This window comes from Lissotriton vulgaris, chromosome 1_1 (assembly GCF_964263255.1).
Source record: "Lissotriton vulgaris chromosome 1_1, aLisVul1.2, whole genome shotgun sequence".
NCBI lineage: Eukaryota > Metazoa > Chordata > Amphibia > Caudata > Salamandridae > Lissotriton > Lissotriton vulgaris.
Window position 1 is genome coordinate 960705314 of NC_141685.1, and position 23815 is coordinate 960729128.

Consider the following 23815-nt stretch of genomic DNA (forward strand, 5'->3'; position numbering starts at 1 on the left):
GCACAGGAGGATGCTTGGAGGGATGGATAACATTGAGAGATACAGATATTGCAATGACACAATCAGATGTAGTAAATTCTGGGAGACAAAGATGTCCTGGGGCAGATTTTCTCACAATTTGTGTTTGGTTTACACCACAAAAGTGATGCAAACCGGCACAAACTGTTGAATTGGGATTTACTTTTTAGCGGAAAACTTCCTTTGCACTGGAAAGTAGCCTTAAAGTAAAGCTGCTTTGCATTGCTTTGAGTGAAGGGGGCATACCATATTTGGTGCATGGGTATTTGAATGAAACTACCCATGGTTTTTGATGCAATGTTATTTCTCCAAACATTTCTAACTTTGCATATGTTCTGCACAGCTAACATGCAAACTGGGAAATGGGTTAAGTTATGTCTAAGCATTGTGTTTTGTACTGGAAAGGACACAGAGGTACTTGAACATAGAAAGACAAGAACATGTGCAATCACAGGAAGACACAAAATAGGAAGATGTAGTAAGGCATGGGTATGAAAATACAGTGACACTTGGAGACAAGGGAGGGGGTGAGGGCACTGGTGGGAAACACTGCTGTTGCTTTTGTTACAGGAGGCCGATATTGCAGCACTGCTGCAAAACTGTCCCCCACGCTTCCGGCCCACTGGGAAAATTCCATGTGCCTGCAGCAGCCCTGAGCATTAGGTCTTTGGAGCTCCAGATCTTCTTTAGCTGAATGAAGGCAGCCCTTCTTTTGCCGATTCTTGCCTTGACGTCAGTGTCTGTGTCACTATGCTTGTCTATGACACTGCCTAGGCAGGTGAAGGGCTCAACCTCTTCCAGTGCATCATCTGCAAGACTGACTACAGTTGTGCTGACCATGTTAGCCTTCAGGATTTTGGTTTTTCCCCTGTGGATGTTGATGACAAGTGTGCTGATGTGGCTGCCGCATTGTAAGTCTTCTCTTGCATCTGCAGATGGGTATGGGAGAGTAAGACCAGGTCATCTGCAAAGTCCAGGTCATCGATGTGCGTCCATGGTGTCCACTCAATCCCGTTTCTTCTCCTTGCTGTGGATGTCTGCAACATCCAGTCTATGGCCAGCAGGAAGAGAAAAGGTGAGAGCAAACGACCCTGCGGACTCCGGCCCTCACTTGGAAGGCTTATCTGAGTTGTCCTCCATTGACTATCTTTCAGGTCATTCCCTCGGAAGGGTTCCTGATGATTCTTACGAGTTTATCTGGCAGACCCTAGTGGCAGAGGAGTTTCCAAAGGGTCTCTCTATCCAGGTTCTTGAATGCTTTTTCATAGTCTGTGAGGTTGACCTGGAGGAGTGTGTTCCATTCCATAGACTGCTCAATGATAATGTGCTGTGCTTCCATCTGGTCTGTGCAGGATCTATCTTTACAGAAGCCAGCCTGCTGGTCTCACAACTGAGCATCGACTTGTTCCTTCATTCTGTTCAGGTTGACTTCGTTTAACACTTTGCCTGGGGTTGATAGAAGAGTTATCCCTCTGTAGCTTACGCAGTTACTCTTGTCACCTTTCCTGGGGATCTTGATGAGATATCCCTCCTTCCAGTCTGATGGCATCCTTTCCTGTTCCCAGATCCTTCCAAACATGGAGCATGTCCACGGATGTTTCAATGACTGCCTTCAGTGCCTCTGCAGGAATGTTGTCAGGTCCTGCTGCCTTCCCATTTCTCAGAGGCTTGATGGCTTGTTGTTTTTCTTTCTTGGTTGGTCTGCTGCTGTTGATTGGTAAGTCCTTGTCAGCTTTTGGTATGTCTGGTGGAGACTGCGACAGGGACAGGTTCAGCAGTTCTTCTAAGTGCTCCATCCATCTTCCTTGTTGGCCCTTCTTACCCATGATAGTCTTCCCAGCTTTGTCTTTAACTGGCCTTTCTGGCATGCTGTATCAGCCGGAGAGTTTCCTTCTTATATTGTAGAGTTCTTTTAAGTTTCCCTGATTTGACGCTTCCTGGGCTTCTGTGACCGGACCATCAGTGAATCTTCGCTTGTCTGCACTTATGGTTCTCTTTGCTTCCTTTTGCTGTATTCTCCTTGAGCTTTTGCCTATTCTGCTGCTGTTTGGCTGGTGTTGACTGCAGCTTTCTTTTCCCCTCTCTCTAGGATTTTGCGGAGAGTCTCGTGGAGATCCATTCATTAAGCTGGTGTTTCTTGGGACCCACTACCATCTGGCTAGTTGATGTCACTGTTTCCTTGATCTTCTTCCATTGACTTTCTACTGGGTCTCTGTCATCGTCTGGTTTTTATAGGACTTGAAACTTGTTACTAAGGGTGACTGAATATTCATTCCGTTTCTGTGCATCTTAAAGGTGGGTGGTGTAATGTCACTGGCATTGGTTTGTCAGTTCCATCTATGCTCTCTTCAGCTCTAGCTTTAGCGTTAGCCTGGCAAAGACTTAGTGATTCCCTCTCACACCCTGTAGCAACCTTCGGAACATCTTGGCAATGCAGACATGGTCGATCAGATTCTCTGTTGAATGGTCTGGTGACACCATTGTTGCTTTGTGTATTCTTTTGTGTGGGAATACACTACCGCCTATCACCAGACTGTTCAGGGTACAGAGATCTGCTGCCATTTCACTATTCTAGTTTATGTCGTCAGGGCCATGGTTGCCCATGAATTCTTCGTACTCAGTGTTGTTGCTTCCAATCTTGCCATTGAGGTCCCCCATCAGTATTGTGATGTCTCTCTCAAGGCACTTCTCCAGAATACCCTGTAGTCTATTGTAAAACTGTTCTTTTCCATTTGTTGCTGTCATTTGTAGGTGCATAGCTCTGGATAACAAGTTGATCCTCTTTTTATTTGTGCGGAAGGTCACTGTGATGATTCTGGGACCAAGGGGCTCCCCATCCAATCAGAGCTCTGTTGACTGCTTGCACTAGCATCAGTGCTACTATCCGAGTATGTGGGGCGTTCTCTTTCTCGTGTCCAGAATACAGCAGCATTCTTACTGGAGCAAGTCTTTGCTGTATGGTTTCTCTCTATCTGGTCTCGCTGATGCCAAGCAGGGCAAGGTTGCATTTTTTAATCTCCGCTGCCACTTGTGCTGTCTTGCCTATTCCATACATGGCCCTCACATTCAATGTCCTGATGTGATGGTCTAGGCCGAAAACAGGTGTTTTTTGCTTTGTGGACTCCGGGGATTTCTAGCTTTCACTTCAAGGTGTTATAGCTCTCCATGAAGGAGATTCCTCTATCCCCAAGGCTGGGGTATCTTTTGGTTGATGTTTGTATAGCTAGGATTTTCTACATGGTGTGGCAGCTAGGCTTGGGACCAGGAATGGCGAAGTTACTAACTGTGTGCTTCTAAGAAAAGCTTTAGGCTCCTGTGTTTTATTTATTTTTTAACAAATTAAGCAGTGGATCTAATCTGCATAAAACCTGTATGAAAAATATATAGCAGCTGTTAGACCGGTTTTTCATCTATACAAGGAATGAGAAAGCAAAGCATGGATGGGGACAGCAAGTGCAATAATTAAACAGCACTCCATTTACCATCTTGGCACTATGAATAAAGCTTCTTACTAATGATAGAGTGTATTCAGAAAAACATGTGAATCTTAAAAATGTTCCTAGAAGAACCATGATTCTTGATCTGTGCACACAAGGATTTTGTTTTGTAAACCAGGGTAGGCCAACGTTGTTCTACAATGATTAAATCCATGCCATATTCTGTGGATTTCCATACATTTACACTAAATTAATATAAATAGGAGTCATTCACAACTAGGGGCATACCACCAATTGGGTTAAAAGTTAGCCTCACCTCTGCCCACTCACACACAGAGTTCTTTAGATGCTGTGAGCTGGGCTGTTAATGGGCACTTCAAGATCAGCACGACTGAACTGGGAACTGAAACAGGCCCTGGTAAACCGCTCGGCCAACCCCATGCGGAGAGGGTGGGGGGCCGGGGGTAGAGCTGAATGCCAGGGCCGGTTTTGGCTACTTTTGTTACAGGGTCTGGTATTGCAGCTCTGCTGCAAAACCGGTCCCTGGTAACAAAAGCGACCCCCAGGGGTCCAAAACCGGCCCCCACCCTGGCGGCCCATTGGGGAAGCGCCTGGTGCCCGCTTCGGCCAGTCCTGCCCTGAAGATCAGCCTCATCCATTGTACTCCTCAGGTTTTTCAAAGGCCTCTTACAGGCTATGTTTGTTAGGTATCATCTGGGGCTAGCAGCGCGCATGCGCTGGTCTCGCCATGAAGAGGGCCTTTTGGAATCGATACGGATTCCAAAGCGGGCACGCGGGGATCCAAAGAGACAGAAGATGTGCATGCGTGGATTGGATGCTTTACTGGCGGCGTGATACAGTGGGGTCTTTTTTTTCTGCCGCCAGTAAAGGCAGTCCCCGGGTGCACATCTTCTGTCTGTCCCATGATGGGTCGCACTTGTTGTTTAAAGGGTGTGGCAGTGGTCGGTCTAAAATGTAAAGACACATATCACGCGTATCTCCACCCGGCTCCGTTTCTTGAAAGCATGGGAATGGCTGGGCATAATGAACCTTTTGGCAAACAATAAAAGTGCACACTCACTTCATTTATGCAAATAAACCACCTGATTCTTTAGTTGTCACTGTATTAAACAAAATAGCATATATATATCTGTCAAACGACCTCAGGTCATCCAGAGCTCGCCAGTTGCCAAGGTCCATGTGTGAGTAACTAACACAGTCAATGTTCTTGCTTTGCATTCTGGGATCAGTGGTCCTGTTACCACTATTATAACATCAGGCCTACAAGCTTCAGAATGCAAAGCAAATGTCTGGCTGAGCTACTAATGAATGGTCCCGGGAGACTTGAGAGCTGAGGGTCTTTGTGTAGTGTTTGCCAGACGTGTGTTGCCATCCTTATGTCGCTTTTCATGGCACCCAAGAGGCCACATGTCGTGAGAAAATGCAGCTCGTTCTCATTTCTGAGCTAAAAAATATTTGCATTCTGCGCTTTGTAGTTCGACATTTTCTATGAGAATATTTGACGAAGGTGGGACACGTGACATGGGGCCCCAGTTTTAGGGCAGACAATGTTTGGTGACCATCTGACTCCATGTCAGTCAGATAAAAGCAATGCCCACAATGCCTTCATTTGTAAGTCTGACGTCCATGACTGCACAATGAGTGTCCTCGTTGCACCATGGATTCCTGTATATCAGTAACTCTTTTCAGCAGCTCTATTCAGCTGTAACTCTGTTCATTAGCTTGTCCTGGCAGGGCTTTCTGGGATTTATAATTCTGCAGGGGGTGCATTAACTTATGAAGTCAACGCGCCCCTGCGTCATGTCCTAGAAGTTCCCCATAGTGAGCCCCCTTTCTTTGCATTCAGCAGCAATCTACTCTGCATGCTGGGACCTATAGACCCACAACTTACATGGGAACATCTAACCTGCATGTCAGAGCATCCATCGTGACATCTGGGTGAAAATTCAACACGTGCAAATTGTATTTCTTTTCGGCATGTGCACATTAAATGCTTGTAACTAGAAACAGCGAACCAATGCTGCTTAGGTAAAATGGTGTTTCATGCTGCTCAGGATTATATAGCTGTTAATTGGCACCATGTCATGAGAGTGACTTTATCCAGTCCTTGTTTATCAGTCAACAGCACTGCACACTATAAGCAATTCCCTAAACGTTGCAACACGCATAGTGCTGTTGTCTGAATAAAACAGCCCTGACTGAAAGGTACCCACAGATAGGAAGCTCGCTTTTTGTTTTGAGCGCATCCTAGGAGAGCAAAAAGCTGTATCATTCAAACTCGAGTTCCAGAGGTCTCACACTGGTCCATGACAAGAGAGCTCACATTTCTTAGGTCTATGGATAAGTAGCTAATCTAGACCATGTTGTTAGACTTGCTTTGTGGGACTTGTGGTAGTGTTTATTCGATTAGAAAATCAGAACTACAAATCCCAGCATGGAGAACAAGCATTTGCAATGCAATAGGTCTCGCATTTACGCAAGTTTAAGCTATTGGCATTGTAAATGACAATGCCTTTTATTTACGTTTTAAAAACTATAGCAAAAATAAAAGGCATTGTTATTTGTATTGTGAACAGCTCAAACTTGAGTAAATGCGAGACCTATTGCATTGCAAATCCTTGTGTTCTTTAGCCATTTTGAACACCAATTTGCGCTGCTGTGCATAATGTAAAAACAAGCATTAAAAATGCAATAGGTTTCCCCTTTCATTAAGTTAAAGTCATTTGCTTTGCTATACAATACCATTAGCAAAGCAAACGGCTTCAACTTAATCAAAGGCAAGACCTATTGCATTTTCAATGCTTGTTTTTTTTATTGCTTCTGAACCTCACTATCCCATCAGGCCCACTGTCTCTGGGTAATTGTTCTTCTAGCAAGGCAACCATCAACCACATGTGGGGCTGCGTAAGGTGTCAAAGGCTAGATCAGATGTGGCAGCCAATGTTTGTTGCATGCTACGCTTTTCACCCTCACCCACAAATAGAGCGTAAGGGTACCCAGCCAGACTCATAATCTATTACAATAGAAATGGACAGATACAAAATTAACTTAAAAAAGTTTAAAAGTATGTGTGTTGATTTATATCTCCATGTGAAAGTACTTTTATACTTCTTCTTGCAATTCACAAGTATTTACAGTAGTAGGCTTGAGAATTTGCACCAGGCACAAGTTTTCCATAGTAGAGGGAATGTCATGTGACATGTTTTTCGGGCTCACATTTCCTTACAGCGGAATTTTACATAGTGTACAATTACACACTGGGTAAATGTAGCACAATGTGCGAATTCACTTTTCTTTTTATTTTCCACACAGGTAAAAGAGTGTTCTCTGAGGAAGATCCCTTCTCCTACATCCCCTCCAAGTACGCAGGTGATACTTTTCACTTCCCACCCTGGAAGGGAAGCTTCCTCTGCTGCCGTAAAACTCTGACCGTTTCCAGGGTGGGAAGGGGTCAGATTGGAGTTTGTGACTACCAACAACCTCTCAAGTTTTTGACATGCACAAACTTTCAAGGAAAAGCACTTTAACCCCCCCCCCCCCCCCCCCCTCCCCGAGCTTTGAGTGGGTTTCTCTGCTATGTAATTATATGCACTCATGGAGGAGAATAATGCAAAAGTAAAACTATTTATGCCTGTAATGAAGCCTCTTGTGATTGTCTGACAGGTGTCAATGAATCTGCTCACAGGCATAAAAGTATGAACATTTTCATAAGAATGTGATTGAGAGAGAGAGAGCGTGAGTGTGTGTGTGTGTGTGTGTGTGTGTGTGTGTGTGTGTGTGTGTGTGTGTGTGTGTGTGTGGGTGGGTGTGTGGGTGGGTGGGTGTGTGTGTGTGTGTGTGTGTGTGTTATGGCAGAAGTAATATGAGGAGTTTGGATTCCTAAGAAGAACTACAAAATATGGGTGTTTAGTAATTCTGAAATATAATAGTGCTATGCTTTACTTTCTTAGTGCTTTAAAGCCATTGATACCATAAGACACTACTTAAACAGAAACTGAATGGGATGTTGCACCCTGACATTATGTTTTATCTGAGATTGATCAAAATGAATATCAGCAAGTTAACTATAGAACGCTGGAGATTTAACAGTCCTGAAAAATTGGCTCTTAAAAGTTTTATATAAATCATAAGTTATTATGTAATTGCTACACGTATGTATGTATGCATGTTCTGTGTATTTGTAGAGTGCAAACCGACCGGAGAGGCAGTGTAGCTCTGTACAGGGTCAAAGACAAAGCTGTGAGAGTGAACTGTTACTTCCTCGTGATGTAGTGTGCTTTACAGAGGTAAGATGGAAAAGAAAAGTTTGACTCACTGATACTTAGGTTTACAACAAGTACACACTAAAACACTTAAAAACAAGATTGGCAAGGCCAATAGGTCTGGTTTTGGCAAGGCAGTAAAGTGCTATTCTTTTTTGCAAGCATATGCCCTAAGATGACTGCTGACTGCTAAACCTGATGTATGCAGTAACATTTTTCAATAAACAAAATGTCATATGTACTTTTAAAAAACATTAATGTGCTTCCTAGCAGGCATTTGCATTTAGAATTCGTATACAAACCAGTTATAGTTTTCATATATATATCACAGGAAATAACATTTTAGTAGTGCAAAGAAAATGTCCAGTTGTGTTTGATTTACTGTAAACTTAAGACATATTTTAAACACACAAGGACGGCTAATAAATACAATGGAAAGACAAAACATTGGCAAAATAAAGTATGGCCCACCGCCATGGTGTTGAAATTCTCTTTGTTTTAGGTGGCTAAGAACATGTGATCATTCAAAATACCATCACTTACAGTGCAAGATAGCCAATGGATGATGTGGGCTGATCTATTGCCCCATACATATGCAAAGGTCAGTTGAACAGACCAATGGATAGAGAGGCCTGACTCAAAGCCCTTCTATGTATGTATGTATTTGTATGTATGATTGTTTTTATTACATGTGACTAGAGAGGTAGCTAAATATATGTCTAGGCCATATCTAAAAAGAAAGTCACAAAAGAATTGAAACACATGATCTAAAGTGTTTTTTTCTTTAAAGAAAACATCATAGTGGCATATAAGTATAGTAACTCTTCCTAAATAATTATTGGGGTTACGTCATATGTTGTGGAGTATTGGTGGTTATGCAGAAATTGTGAATAGCTTTGTATAATGCATTTTTGAAAATTTTAAATCTTCTTGTTAAGGTTTGTTTCTTTAAAGTTTTTGCCAGCAGAGTTAATAGTTAATAGTCCGTGTAATGCTCCTATCTGCACCCAATGTTCCCTTAAGGGTGAATGACAGTGTCTGCATAGAGTTATGTAGCATAAGTGCAGAGCTAGCCCGTCTGGATATGTATCCATGCTAGAAGAAGCATGTGCATACAACATTGTATGTTTTCTGTATCATTCATGGCCTCTTCCCGTTGTACATTTTTAGATGGTGCCTGTAAGTGTGACATTGTGTCGATACTGTAGATATATATATATATATATATCTAGTGTAGGAAGATTATAGCTAGATGCTGATATAAACCATAGACTATTTAATAAGAATATCTCTATATGTGAAAAAATACTATATTCTCATAGAAAAACCACACTCTTAAATGTGATACGTACACACACAATTGAGTATCAAAACGAATTTATTTTCTTATTTTGTGTATTATTCATGATTTGTTTGATATATCAAAAATTCAAATATTCATATAGGATTCATGATAGTGGATTCATAAAATGATTTCATCAAACCAACATAAATATACATAAATCCATTACGATAGACGCAAAGTTGATGGAGGCAGTGCAGCAGCTGTCTACATATATATATATCCCCACCCAACGACTCTCCTACAATCCTCCAAAGAGAGACACGGACCACAGGAAGGTATGGCTTAGTTGTATTTATTTTCCATATATATATATCTGAAAAACGCATTTTAAAACGCGGAGAAGAGCGTTAATTTAAACATGGCATCGGAGAGGTCAAATAGACGTAAAGAGGCAGCTTCTATGCTGTTTTCAAAATCTGTGACGAATAAATCAGCTCCAGATGGGGCAGCACTGGGAACAGTTGTACCCGACGATAAAAGAAAGTTATGGGATGCTTTATGGAAAGCTTCTAAAAAAGAACAATCGAAAGGCTGGGAGGCAATGGCACTAAGACAATATGTAGAGGTTGGCAGGGTACCAAGAGGCCTCAGAATATACACTATCCCCACGTTCCAGAACCCTGACCCTGAGATGATAAGTGAATGGATGGGGAATAATGAGGAGTGTTCTGCAAATATGCTAAGAATCCTCATTAAATATGCAGAAAAAGAATGTGATAAGCTCAATGAAGAAATTGAGGAACTTATGGGAAAATTAAAAGATCTATGTAGTGCTGAGGAACTCGAGCTGGAACTCAACAAAATTAATAAAAAGTTATCCAAGATTGAGGAAGAAATCAAGCAAAAAAAGTTATCCAAATTCGAACGTGATGAAGCAGATTACAGAAATGGCCAAATACTAACATTCAGTAAAAAATTTGACCACCTAAGAAAAGGAATCTCTAGTGGTCCAGCAGCAGCAACAGTTGCAGTTGCGGCAGAAGAGACTACAGGAGAACAAGATGAAGTAAACAATGTGCCTGCTTCCACCAGTGCAGCTTTTGACCCCAAGGATACGGAAGGGGTAAAAGAAAGATTTTTAAAGGAGATCACGCTAATGGCGAAAGGGAGAGCTCAAAATATCCAGGCCGGAAGCGAAAGCCCAGGACCAAGTCGTGGAAGAGGAGGCAGAGGAGGAAGAGGACGAAGTCAATCTACTCGCAGTACAGGAGAAACCCCAGTGGGAATGCAAACAAGGGGAAAAACAGCGAAGAAATGAAGATTGACATCCATACAGTGGTAAATCTCTCTAATTATTCATTGTCTGACAGTGAGCTTGAGGTATTGTCCAAAGGACTTTCCTTCTGTCCTTCGACCAATTTTAATTATACTGAATCTCGTATTGACCTTTTTAACTTCACTAGAAAACTAAAATTAAAGAAGTGGTTTGCGATGCACAAGAATAAAGTGAACAAAGTCTCTAATGTTCCAACGAATCTCAATGTGCATGATGTTGATATCCTTCAAACTGTGCAGGAATTGGGAAATCAGGGGGATGTTATCAGTGATCCCTTTCTGAATTTGATTAACACTGACATTGACATCGAAATGACGAGTGATAGCGGCTTCAAGCCCAAATCGATATTTTTACCACAATTAAACAACAATGTCAAAAACTGTTTTGAAAGAGGGATGATATAAGAATTCAAGAAGTTGGATTCTGAAAAGCACAGACGTAAACAGAATCTAACTAAAGCACAAAGAGATGCCATTTTAACGTTGGAGGAACACAGAGACTTTGTTATCAAAAAAGCGGACAAGGGGGGAATGTGGTGGTGTGGCCGCTAGATATGTACATTGAAGAAGGCCTGAAACAATTGAATGATGTAACTAAATATAGTAAGGCTTGTAAATCCGAGTATGAGGAGTCAAACAGAATGGTGTATGACAATCTTAAACACTGGAGGGAACAGGAAATATTGGAGTATAGTGAATACATGTATTTATACTGTAAGGGCCCAAAAATTCCTGTATTATACCTCCTACCTAAAATACACAAGAATGCCACTAGACCACCAGGTAGACCAATAGTATCATCTCGAGGCAGTACATTGGAAAATGTATCTAAATATGTAGATTATTTTCTACAGCCATATGTCCAAAGTCTGCCGGCCTATATAAAGGACACTAGAGATTTTTTAACAAAGATCAACGGGATTGAATGGCAAGATGATTACCTGCTCTTAAGCATGAATGTATGTAGTTTATACACCAGCATTCCACAGAATGCAGGAGTGGATGCGTGCAGACACTTCTTAAAAGAAAGATCATTATCATTTCTAGTGCACACGGAAATGATACTGGAGATGATCTCTATTTGCTTGAAAAACAATTTTTTCATCTTTGATAAAACTATGTACAGACAAACCCAGGGGACGGCAATGGAGACCTGCTTCGCCCCCAGCTTTGCAGGTCTTTACCTCGGCGGGTGGGAGGAGCAGGTGGTCCGGAAGATCAAATTGTACCAAGACCATGTCCTCCTCTGGGCCAGGTACATAGATGAATTTTTTTGTATTTGGAGAGGTGAGCAGGAGACAGCTGACGAATTTGTCCGTATACTCAATGTGAACGATTGTAATTTACAGTTCACCAGTGAGACCAGTAGGGAAGAAATTGTTTTCTTGGACCTTTAACTATATATTGACAACAACGCAATACAGAGCCGATTGCACAGAAAAAAGACTAATGGCAATAGTCTGTTACTTTCTCAGAGTTGTCACCCCAGAAATCTAGTTGCCAGTATTCCTTATGGGGAGCTATTGCAAGTGAAACGCAACTGTAGCTCAACTGAGGACTACTTAAAAGAAGAAACTGTTATGTGCAATAGATTTAGAGAAAGGGGATATAAAGAAGACGTTATTTCAGCAAGTGTCGAAAAAGTGAAGAATCTCAATAGGGACGACCTTTTGAAGAAATACAAAGAAAACAAGGAATCAGGCAATAAGCTAAGGTTTATAACCACGTACAATAACCAGGCTTGGGATGTACGGAAATGCTTAAATAAATTTTGGGAAGTATTAAGAACTGATGAGGACCTTAATGAATATGTAGGACCATACCCATCTATCACTTTCCGACGGTGTAAATCCCTCAAGGACACTCTAATGACAAGCTCTATAAAAGAAACTAAGAGGAAGAATCCAGTTGAGGTTTTTTTTTACTTGTATGAAATGCAAGGCATGCAAGCACAGTCAGAACTGCAAAACCGTCAAATTGAGGAAAGATAAGCCAGCCTTCAAAATTAGTAGACATTTTTCCTGTGACACTGAGTTCATGGTGTATGCGTTAAAATGCCCTTGCGACCTTTATTACATCGGAAGCACCATCAAGAAAGCCAAATTAAGAGTTCTTGAGCATTTAAGAGCAATCGCTAATAACGACAGACAGTATCCGGTTGCTCGTCATTTCCATGAAACCCACAATCAAAATCAAAACCTCCTCAAATTTTGTGTGTTAGATTCGATACCCCAGAGGGAAAGAGGGGGAAACCGCATAATTGAGTTGAGGAAACTTGAATCAAAAATGATTATAAAGTTTAATACCATGATACCTGCAGGGTTAAACTTTGAAGAGGAATTGTCAATCTATCTGAGATAATAACATGAAAATATACATTTATGAGTCTATCCTTTGTGTCTATTTTTCTCTTGATATGTTTTTAACTGATCGTTTTTATATTACAAAGAGAGAGTTCCTCCGATACTAAATTAGAAATTATATGTTTCCATTGCAGAATGAATTATATGAAAGATGTGAAGATCCAGAAGATGAACTGTATTTATTCTCACTTGAGCAGGACTTTCGTTTTTAGCTTATGCAAAAGTATAATGAAATTAAATTGATTGTTGTTTAGTGGCATAAATCATGCAACACTGGTTGAAATATTAAGTTTAAATGCCCACTGGGGCAGTACATTTCAACACCAGTATCGTGAAAATGAGTACTGTGAAAAAAGCACGTCCGAATGGTAAGGCCACGCCCACTGGGGCTTTACATGTTTTGATATTAATTTATTTTGCATTATAATTTTTTAACTCGAGTATTGTATAATTATGGAGTACAAATTTGAGTTTTTGCAAAAATCTATGTATTTTCACTATGTACATTTGTTTATGATACAGCAATGGAGTCTTTCCACTGTTTCTATCAGTAATGGGCGGAACTAGTCTCTAGCACTTTAAAAATACATGTTGTGTTGGTAAAACTTGACCCGTGAACAAGCTGTGACTGAAACAGCGAAACGCGCTGGGCACCCATTGCATAACTGAATAAAGCGTTTGACAAATTGAGGCCGCGGCACCAGTGTGAAATTCTTTTTCGTTAACCTGGATTTTGTTATATATATATATATATATATATATATATATATAATCTATCAAAGGTTATTTTTGCATATTAGCGTGTGCCAGTGTCACACAAAGGTGACCCTTCCAAAAGCGTTCAGGGTGCAGTGGCTCAACCCGGACCACCCCACGTCCGATGGAGGCTGAGGCCCTTGCTGCCAGCTGACAGTCCGTAACTCACACGAGGAGACGGAGTTACTTTATCATCGGCTCCAAAGCTTTGCCAACAGCAGGACAGTGAGGTTGGAAGCGTAGGGTTCAGGAATTGTTTGTTGCTCAGCACAGTGCTACAATCTCAAGCCAACCATTCTTCAGCCACTCACCTTGAGGAGGGAAAAATACGGCTGTGAGAGACATTCATCCACATTGCGAAACAACTGCATGATGGGATCTGCAGTCCATAACCATGAACTAGCAGTGTGCTCTCTGACGAGATATGGTGCAGGTGTGCCCCATGCTACTTTAGAGGGAGGGGCAAAATAAATAGGAGGAAACTTTGAAATTTGTAACACCGGAGGCATCTAAAGAGGGTACAGCCGAAATGCGTCATGTCAGAAAATTCGAATAAATGATTCCCTGAGGTCCTGCCCTGGCCCCTTGTTTTTTTTGAAGGAGAAGGTTTTTTTGCACAATATATATATATCTATATATATATAGAGAGAGAGAGACTCCTCAAAAAAGAAGAAGAGGCCACGTATGAGGGAACTCGTGGAGGCAACTTTATTGAGCACAGTGCAAATGGCGAATGCATTTCGGCTTCCTAAGCCTTCTTCAGCGCCAACAATGTCTCGGGGTTACAAGCAACAGTGTGGGTTTAAGTGTCTAGCCACTAGCCGATTGGTTGTAGTCCGTTCCACCCCTAAGCGTGTGCTTTGGCTCACCTGCTGCCGGTTATCTTCAACAGGTGAACTACCAGTCCCAGAATGCTTGGTTTCTTCCAGGTAGGTAAAACGGGGGGAATGAATAGTATTTTACGGCATATCACAGGACCCCGCAATGTTGTAAATGTTCACTCCAACACTGAAACTCCGTTGCCCCCTCTGGTCCCCAAACCGCAACACCCACCGAAATCAGGAGTCCATGTGGCGTGGGCAAGTCTGACAATGCAGCTCTCCCGGCGTAAAGTGCAATACTTCAACTCCACTTAATCTCTTCCTGAGCTCGAAGGTGGGCCTCAGTCAATCCAGTTCACTGGAACCATAGAAATTCTACCGCAGCAGATACCAGCAATGCTGAGGCCAACTTGAAGCTGCGTGGGGCCCTGGAGCGCGTCTCTGGCACAGGCGCTGAATTTGCATAGAAGAAAACTCCTCAAAAAAGAAGAAGAGGCCACGTATGGGGAACTCGTGGAGGCAACTTTATTGAGCACAGTGCAAATGCCGAATGCATTTCGGCTTCCTAAGCCTTCTTCAGCACCAACAATGTCTCGGGGTTACAAGCACCAGCGTGGGTTTAAGTGTCCAGCCACTAGCCGATTGGTTGTAGTCCGCTCCACCCCTAAGCGTGTGCTTTGGCTCACCTGCTGCCGGTTATCTTCAACAGGCAAACTACCAGTCCCGGAATGCTGGTTTCTTCCAGGTAGGTAAAACGGGGGGAATGAATAGTATTTTGCGGCATATTACAGGACCCTGCAATGTTGTAAATGTTCACTCCAACACACACACATATATATATATATATATTACCTACTGGCGGTCGCCAGTATAGGTCGATATAGTTAGGACCTATTTTCCATAGGAAATCCGTAACATTCTATTTGGAATAACTTTGGCGCCGGTTGACGAATCTTCGTGAAATTTTCAAAACTAATCACTGGATTGTACTGGTTGGGACTACATTAACCATGAGGCCACGCAGTGAGCCACGTCCACTGAGGCGGGTTTTTGGAATTGAAAAAGTGCTGCCAAAGCATGCTGGGCTGTTTTCTCCTAACCCAATTCCCCTGATGAAGTCAACGGATGAAACGCGTCAGGAAGGGACTGTATTGCAATGGACTGGTGTTGCGGTGTTGCTGCTGCTTCTTTTGAATCCATCTGTTGCCCATTGGAGGGCGTAATTGGTCACATGCTGAGGAGTGCCTTTCAAAAATGAAATGTTACTGGCCCATTACATGTCAATGCCTGTGATCAAGGGGATTGAAGCCCCGAAACGCTTAAGGTAAGAAATGAACTTTGTGTGAAGAAATGCTGCTTATATATATATATAATACAAACAGTTTGCTTCAAAGCATAAGACGCACTCAGGAAGTACTGCAGCAAAGAGGTTTCTTTTCCAGTTTACACGCTACGCGTTTCAACAATACTCTTGTCTTGATCACACGTGCACGTTGTAGAGGGCTGGGCACAGCACCCGAGAATTTGCAATTTTCTGTTGAGTGTTTCTTTTAATTTGATTATTCAGTTTTCCATCAACAATAAATACAGAGAACTAACATTGCAGCATAGTTACAGTTGACACAGACAGTTTCATTTAGGTATGTGTGGTGGGTGCAGAGTCTACACAGGGGATCCCAATGTGTACTCTCAACTTCGCGAGGAAAAGAAGAATGAACAAAAACCCTTCCTCTGTTGTACACGTTACTACTACACAATGTGCATGTGTGCGGCCAACGGGGAGGGGGATGGAGAATCTTTAGACCCAAGTCTGATGCAACGCGTGTTCAATGGGACTACCGTCAGGTCCTGTCAGATCGACAAGTGTTCACTATTGGATGAAACTTGTGAGTCCAATGCTTCCCCCTGCTCATGCTCCGCACTTGAATCAGTGTCTCCCAATGTTATTGTGTCATAATGTACACTGTTATTTTAACATTGTTCACCAAGAGTTCCAGGCATGACAATGGTGAATAATTCAACCATGTGAATTTATGAAAGATCTAGTATTAGAGAAGACATGTTTAATAATTTTACATTTCAACACTATATAATCTCCAATTGCAAGTCCACCAATTTAAAATCCATATAACATTTACTAACTCTGCATCAAGTTCTGCTTTTATAAATATCTCAATTCATCCTAAACGGGCAAATACGTAACTATATTCTCTGTGTCTGATGCAGGATGTGTCACACTTCTTTCCAATGTTTTTTACTAGAAACATTAGTCAGGATTTCATTAATGCTCTATTAGACAGTTTACGATCATGCTTTGTCAATCTGAGAAAATCTAGCAACAGAGGCATATGTTTGATAAAGAAAACTTCAAATTAACATCATTACACAGCTCTTCCCAGTTTGCTTCTCTTTGGTGTTCTATCTGGTGTCTATATCCTATTCAGAGGAAACTTATTTCATATTGAATAGCCTTGATCAGCGTTGTTTTTTAAGGTCAGAAATAATTTCCAGAGGTGGAATTCCACTTTTTCTGATGTGGTTAAGAAATTAGGAATTTGATTTTCACTTGTGTAGAGCACTAGATACAGTATTTTTTGTGAGAGCACCTTTAAAATAAATAAAAAGTCTCTAATTTATAAAGTTTTGAAAAACTGAAAAAAATACCACGCCCAACATAATTTTCCTTAGCTAAGTGACATTGGGCATGGGGGGACTAAGGAAAGGTATTGGTTATTGTAATTAGTAAATATTGATAGCTCTCAGGGCTTTAAGTGGGCCGGGTCTCACTGGTGCTGAGCAATGGCAGTTTTTTTAAAGGGGGCCTCGAAATGGATCTCTATCGGGCTCCGGTTTTTGCCCTGGCAAAAGCACTCACTTCTCGATAGTGGACAAGTTACGGAATGATGTCATGCCAGGTGAGCATTGTAGGGGAATGAAAATCTTTTGGAGAGAGTCATTTTCTCTCTGGATTTCCCTTCTCTTTTTGAAACTCAGGAGCAGCAAAATTGTTGTAGTGTCACCAGGGCTTTAAGTGTAAGATTTTTCAATATTATATACAAGCCATAGTTGCTGCTTATTTATCTTATGCAACTAACAACCATTGACAAAGCCAATAGTCCTGACTTGTAGGTATGATGTTACTTGTTGTATCATATGTATGGATACAATGACAGAAACAGCAAAATACAAGTTGGGTGGCACACTATGGTAAACACAGATTTTTAGCTTATGTGTTTTAAGCCACGCCCTTAATTACATTAGCCACGCCCCTTCGAGAGACCCCACTTCCCCCATTTTTTTCATCCCACTTAAAGCCCTGATGGCTCTTACACACTTATGGAGTTTGTGGTTTATCTGCCGGCAATGAGAATGTAAGTCTTCTGCTCCAATGACGATTACTTTGTTTATCTTTTGTATTAAATTATTTCTTGGGCATAATTAGCTAGCGTCGTTAACTGCTGCTGCAACTCACTAAGGGGGAGATCTTATAACGCAAAATCACCCGCTCAGTCACTTACATTAAAACCGACAAGTGAACGTCACCTAATTTTGGGGTGAATGACTATGATCGGGAGAGCAACCTAAGTAAAGCAGGCCCCCTATTAGGCCAGGTGCAATGTAGAAATTACACCAGACATGGGCATGGAAGTCAGGGCTCACCTGAAACAACTTGACTATTTTGAATGCCCGACGCGAACCGCCGTGAGCAGACAATCATCGTGATGCCTGCAGCAAAATCCTTGTGCTGCCTGTGCCGGAAAATAGGTGAGCGCGTGGTGGTGGAGCGCGCGACGTCACTGCCGAGCTACTTTTTAGCGCAATGCAAGGGCTGACCAAACATTATGCCCAGTGCCGTCATTGGTAGCGCTTTCGCGCACTACAAGATTGATGGCCCTGGGACGGGCCATCAACAACAACCACAAACAGGGTACGTCGGGCATGCTGCACTGCAGGCAGCATGATTTCCAATCAAGTGCGCTTGCTCTTCAAACGGTGGCCGCGCACGGGCCCCTGTGGCGGTGGCCTTTATCATTATTTGGGGACACTGACACTACTGTAGTGTCACACTGACACTACTGTAGTGTCAGTGAGTGTCCCCAAATAAATTATAAAGGCTGCCGCCACGGCCGCCGCTGCAAAAATAGTGCCGACTGGAGTGGACCGCTGCCCCCCCCCAGCTACACCATTGCACAGCTGCAACATACAGTATTAATGCGCGTTATATTTAACTACTAAACAATGTAGATTAAATATAGAGAGGATGAAGGTAGGATACATCTTAAGATAATTTTGGTGTGCTAATACAAGAGTCTTAAGTGGTAAGACGAACATGGTGTACTTGACTTGACTTGACTAAACATTATGACAAATATAGGGTGCACCAGCAAAGGAGAGGCAGTGAGTTGGTAATGCGTAAAGTAGGATCTGATGAGCAGCCGGTGCATGTGCTTCATACAGACTTGCCTCTCATTTGGAAAGGTCCCTTTAGGTCCAGTGTGGTTGGTTACGGTAGTTATGGTCCACATTGGGAATATGAGATCCACAAGAACACCACAGATCACTTGACTTTTACTTGGAGATGTCGGCTGCTGAAAACAGCCACAATCTCAAGGATTGGTGGGCAATGAGAAATTAGGCTAAGAATCTGACCAGGAATCACCCATTCCCTGAGTAATTGCTAATTTCTTAGTGGACCCTTAGGGTGCAACTTGTAATGTGCCAGATGTTTCCCTACTCACAGATTTACTGGTACCATGGTATCAGTCACTCCAGGAGTGGGGAAATCCATCTCAGTTACTGGGTCACTATTAATGCTGGCTTAGGTAGATGCAAGGGGAAAAATTGCTAGATTTCCCCTAACAACCGTTGCTTACAAAAGTGTGCCTCCCTTGACCTATAGCTGTAAATAAAATTATTAGCAGATGCAGAACCTACCTTGAATCCCGGAGGTCCCCTTGAGCCCTGTGAAAGATTGACAACCGCCGTGAGCAAACAATCATCATGATGCCTGCAGCAAAATCCTTGTGCTGTCTGTGCCGGAAAAGAGGCGAGTGTGTGGTGGTGGAGCATGTGACATCACTGCCGCGCTACTTTTCAGCGCAACGCAAGGGCTGACCAAACATTATGCCCAGGGCTGTCATTGGTATCGCTTTCGCACGCTACAAGATTGACGGCTCTGGGACGGGACCCACAACAACCACAAACAGGGTACGTCATGCATGCTGCACTGCAGGCAGCATGATTTCCAATCAGGTGCGCTTGCTCTTCACATGGGTGCCCCAGTGGTGGTGGCTTTATTATTTATTTGAGGACTCATAACGTAGTGTCAGTGAGTGTCCCCAAATAAATTATAAAGGCTGCCGCCAAGGGCCGCTGCCCCAAAAATAGTGCTGCCTGGGGCGGATCGCCCCCGCCCCCCCCCCCCAGCTACACCACTGGTCCTTGGCCAGTCCTATCATGTGACACTGTGCATGTAACACCCCTCGCCTGACGCTGGATCTCATTCAACATGTCCCCTAAGACGTCCATCAAATAGCTGGGCATCTTTAGATTTGTATAAACCATGACCTTCATCGATCAACGGGATCTGACAGTGCCGGTTCAGGCAGTCCATAATTAGATCGGTTTACACAATCCCACCAGAGACTGACGAACTCACGGCAGGTGCATCCATTAAACCGGGGTAGGATCCGTTTGCTTCACGACAACTACGATACACATTGGAGCACTCCCGGTTTATTTTCAGGTTTTATTAATGCAAGTACTGTACAGTCGCCGCTCTAGTTGTTCACGCTACGTCACCACGTAGCGTGAACGGCGGACATTTTGGGATCGCGCGAACCGAGCGCGATTATTCGGGTGCCGGAGCAGTGCAGAGTCAGCACGCTCGGCGCTCTTGTGCTAGTGTAAGATTTAACCCAATAAACCCCTGGCAAGAAAACAAAGAGTACTGTCTTTATTACAGCCAGCACCATCATTACAGTGGTGACGAGGTGGGACACGAAAAAAGAAAAAAAAACGGAGGAAAAAACGGACCCTGGGAGACTACACCCACAGCACAGGAAGAAGGCAAAGAGGCCTACACCACAAGCTGTGCCAAAGGAAAGGATTAGAAAGCACAGAGAGCGTGGCAGAAGCAGCTGTACTCCGTGTCCAACGAAATTAGCCCGAGAAACCAGGTACGAGGGGCACCACTCACCACCCAGGGCTGCGGGGAGGAAGGAGCGCCCCCAGGAAGGTGAGACAGAGGGGGACCGACACCCTAGGTCTACCACGTAGCGGAAGGGCGAAAAAGGGGTTACACTCCGTGGGAAGGCCCCGACTGGGCAGAAGCACTGGCGGAATCAGGGGGCAGAGGTAGTGGAGACGAAGGAGGTCCCCAGCTCCAGCCATAAAAAGGAGAGGAGAGCAGTGCACCAGGCAGCCCCAAGAGCCAGAGTGTAACGCCAGGGAAGCGCGAAACCATGTACCCACAGTCATCCTCGGTGACGGCACCAGTACCATTCCTACCAAAACCGGGAGAGCCCCTAATGAAGTGGGAGGACTGGAGAGAGTACATCTCGAATGACATTGAAGTCCTGGAGGATGAAAACGAAGAGGTATTCACGAGTGTAAGGAAATGAAGGATTTTACTACATTATCTAGGCCCGGAGGGGATCAGAGTATTTAAGAACCTAGTGCCCAAACATAGGCTAGGGGGAGATGACGATGTGTATGCCCATGCAATAGAAGAGCTCAACGAACATTACCGACCGGCGGTATGTGTGTTAATAGACCGCTACAACTTTCAACAGCGGAAGCAAGAAAATGGCGAATCTATCGACGAGTATGTGGCAGCGTTGAAAAAGTTAGCGTCCACGTGTCAATATGGGGCCCTCCATGATGATTTCATCAAGGACCAAATAGTGATGCACACAACTATGAAATCAGTACAGGACAAACTACGGGCATGCAGCGATACCACGTTGAAAGAGGGGATTGCGATAGTGAAGAAGGCGGAATTAGTGCGGAGATGTGCGGACGCGGTGAAAAGAGAAATAGCGGCGAAGCCCATGGTTAACAGGATAGAAGAGGAAGAGCCCAAAGGAGGGAACAAGAACATGGGTGCGACCTACAAAGGACCCAACAAGTGGCAAGGGAAGCCGGGAACGCCAGGGAAGCAGATGAAAGGAGGTAAAAATTCATGTTACCGTTGCGGCAGTTGGGCCCATGAAGCACATGACAAAAGATGCCCGGCCTTACGGGCTAAATGCATGTTCTGTGGAGTGATGGGACATTACGAAAAGGTATGCCGGAGAAAAGCGTGGCGCAACACAGTGAAATACGTGGACATAGACCAAGAAGACGGGGAAGGAAGATGCCAAGAGGAAGAGGACGAAGTGCTATGCATAGAGGAGCAAGTTCTGAGTGTGGGCACCAGGTGATCAAACAAACCGGTGTTGGACATGCTCATAGGCGGCGTGATGATAAGCATTGTGGCGGACTCAGGCTCGCCATACACGTTGGTACAGAGGGCAGTATGGATGGAGAAATTCATGCCCCAATTGGGTTCGCAGTTGGAACCGCCAGACATCAGACCAGTCACGTACCTGGGGGAACGCATCCCCATAGTGGGATTTAGACCATTGACATTTGAATTCAGAGGAACGCAGTGCTGATTGCAAATTATATGTAACGGAAAAAGGCCCGTCAGTACTAGGCTGGATGGACCAAGGAGACCTGGGCATCAAGCTGGACCCTGACGGAGCAGTACAGGTACTGATGACAGAACCAGAAAAATGGCCAGACATAGAAAAATGGAAGAGAGACTTCCCCAAGGCGTTCGGCGGAAAGGTAGGGAAATTGGAAAAATGTTCGCACAAGATTATCCTCAAGACGGATGCCACACCGGTATCACACAAAGTGAGGAACGTGCCGATAGCAGTGAGGGAAGCGGTGCAACAGGAACTGCGTGAATTGGAAAGAAATGGTATAATTGAGCCAATCACATGTGCGGAGTGGCTGGCGCCCCTGGTGATGGTCATGAAACCTAATGGCAAGGTCCGGCTGAGTGTGGACCTGCGCGAACTAAACAAAAATATTGTGGTGGAGAAGTTCCTGTTGCCCCGCATCGAGGAAATGCTGGCGAAAACCAAAGGAAAAAAATGGTACTCCACCATTGATTTGACGTCGGCATACCATCAAGTAGCGTTGCACCCAGAGAGCAGGAAACTGACGTAGTTCATAACCCCCTTTGGGTGTACCAATTCTGCAGGATGCCTTTTGGCCTAGCGTCAGCAGCGGCGGTCTTCCAGAAACTAATGCATCGCCTCTTTAAGGACAAGGAAGGGATCCAATACTTCCAAGATGACATTTTGGTCATGGGAGTTGATCAACGAGACCACGACACCAAGTTGTCCAAGGTGCTGAAGGTGCTGGAAGATAAAGGTCTGACTGCAGAATGGTAGAAGTGCCGCCTAGGAATGGCTTCTGTCACCTATCTGGGGCACGAAATTAGTGAACAAGGGATCACACCAAAAAGGGAGAACGTAAAAGCAATATGCGACGCTCCGCCCCCTGCCAGCAAGGAAGATGTAAGGTCCTTCTTAGGTATGGCCGAGTATTATAGCAAGTTGATACAGCACTTCGCTACCAAGGCCCACCACATGAGGCAGCTAACGAGAGAGAAAACGGCATTTGCATGGACAAAAGAGACCCAGAAGGAGTTTGAAGGTGTCAAGAAGGATGTTGTCCAAGCCATACCCCTCCAAGGGTACGATCCACAGGGCCGAACGGTGGTAACAACGGATGCCAGTGACAAAGGACTGGGAGCAGTCCTAATGCAAGACAGGGGAGGCAGAACGATGGAAACGTTAAGCTTTGCATCCAGGGCCCTGACCGACACTAAGAAGGAGTTCAGTGTCATCGAAAAAGAGATGCTGGCAGTTGTATGGGCAATGGGCAGATTTCTTCAGTTCTTGTGGGGCACGAGATTCCAGCTCAGAACGGACCACAAACCACTGGTGAGAGTTCTCACGTCCAGTAAGCATACGAGTGCCACTCCTAGAATAGCAAAAATGACCCTAAAACTGTTGGAGTATCGATACGATGTGGAATACATCCCGGGCAGCAGGAACAAGGTGGCAGATTACTTGAGCAGGGCGGCAGCTATGGACATTGCGGATGAAGAAAAAGAAGAGGGGGACAAAATGATGGCATTGATGGAAGACCCGGAGAAGGTGATAAGCAACCAAGAATGGAAGGACGCGTACCAAGCTGACAGGAACATCCAAGAGGTGAAAAGACACATCATGGGAGGTTGGCCTGAAAAAAAGGCATTTGATGGAGACAAGAGGAAGTATTTTGAAGTAAGAGAGGAACTATCGCTGGGCGACAAAGGAGTGTTCGTATACAGAGGGGACAAGGTGGTACCCCCAGAAGGGCTAATCCTGAGGCTTCTAGCAATATTGCACGAGGGTAATCTCGGCATTGGGAAAACCAAACTGAGGGCCAAACAGGGATACTGGTGGCCAGGCAT

General features: G+C 43.9%; 1 protein-coding gene across 1 annotated transcript in view; it reads right to left on the reverse strand.

Annotated features, from left to right (window-relative positions):
- Nucleotides 1-23815, reverse strand: part of TAC3 (tachykinin precursor 3) — a 243724-nt gene that overhangs the window by 127694 nt on the left and 92215 nt on the right. The gene's annotated exons all lie outside the window — the stretch shown is intronic.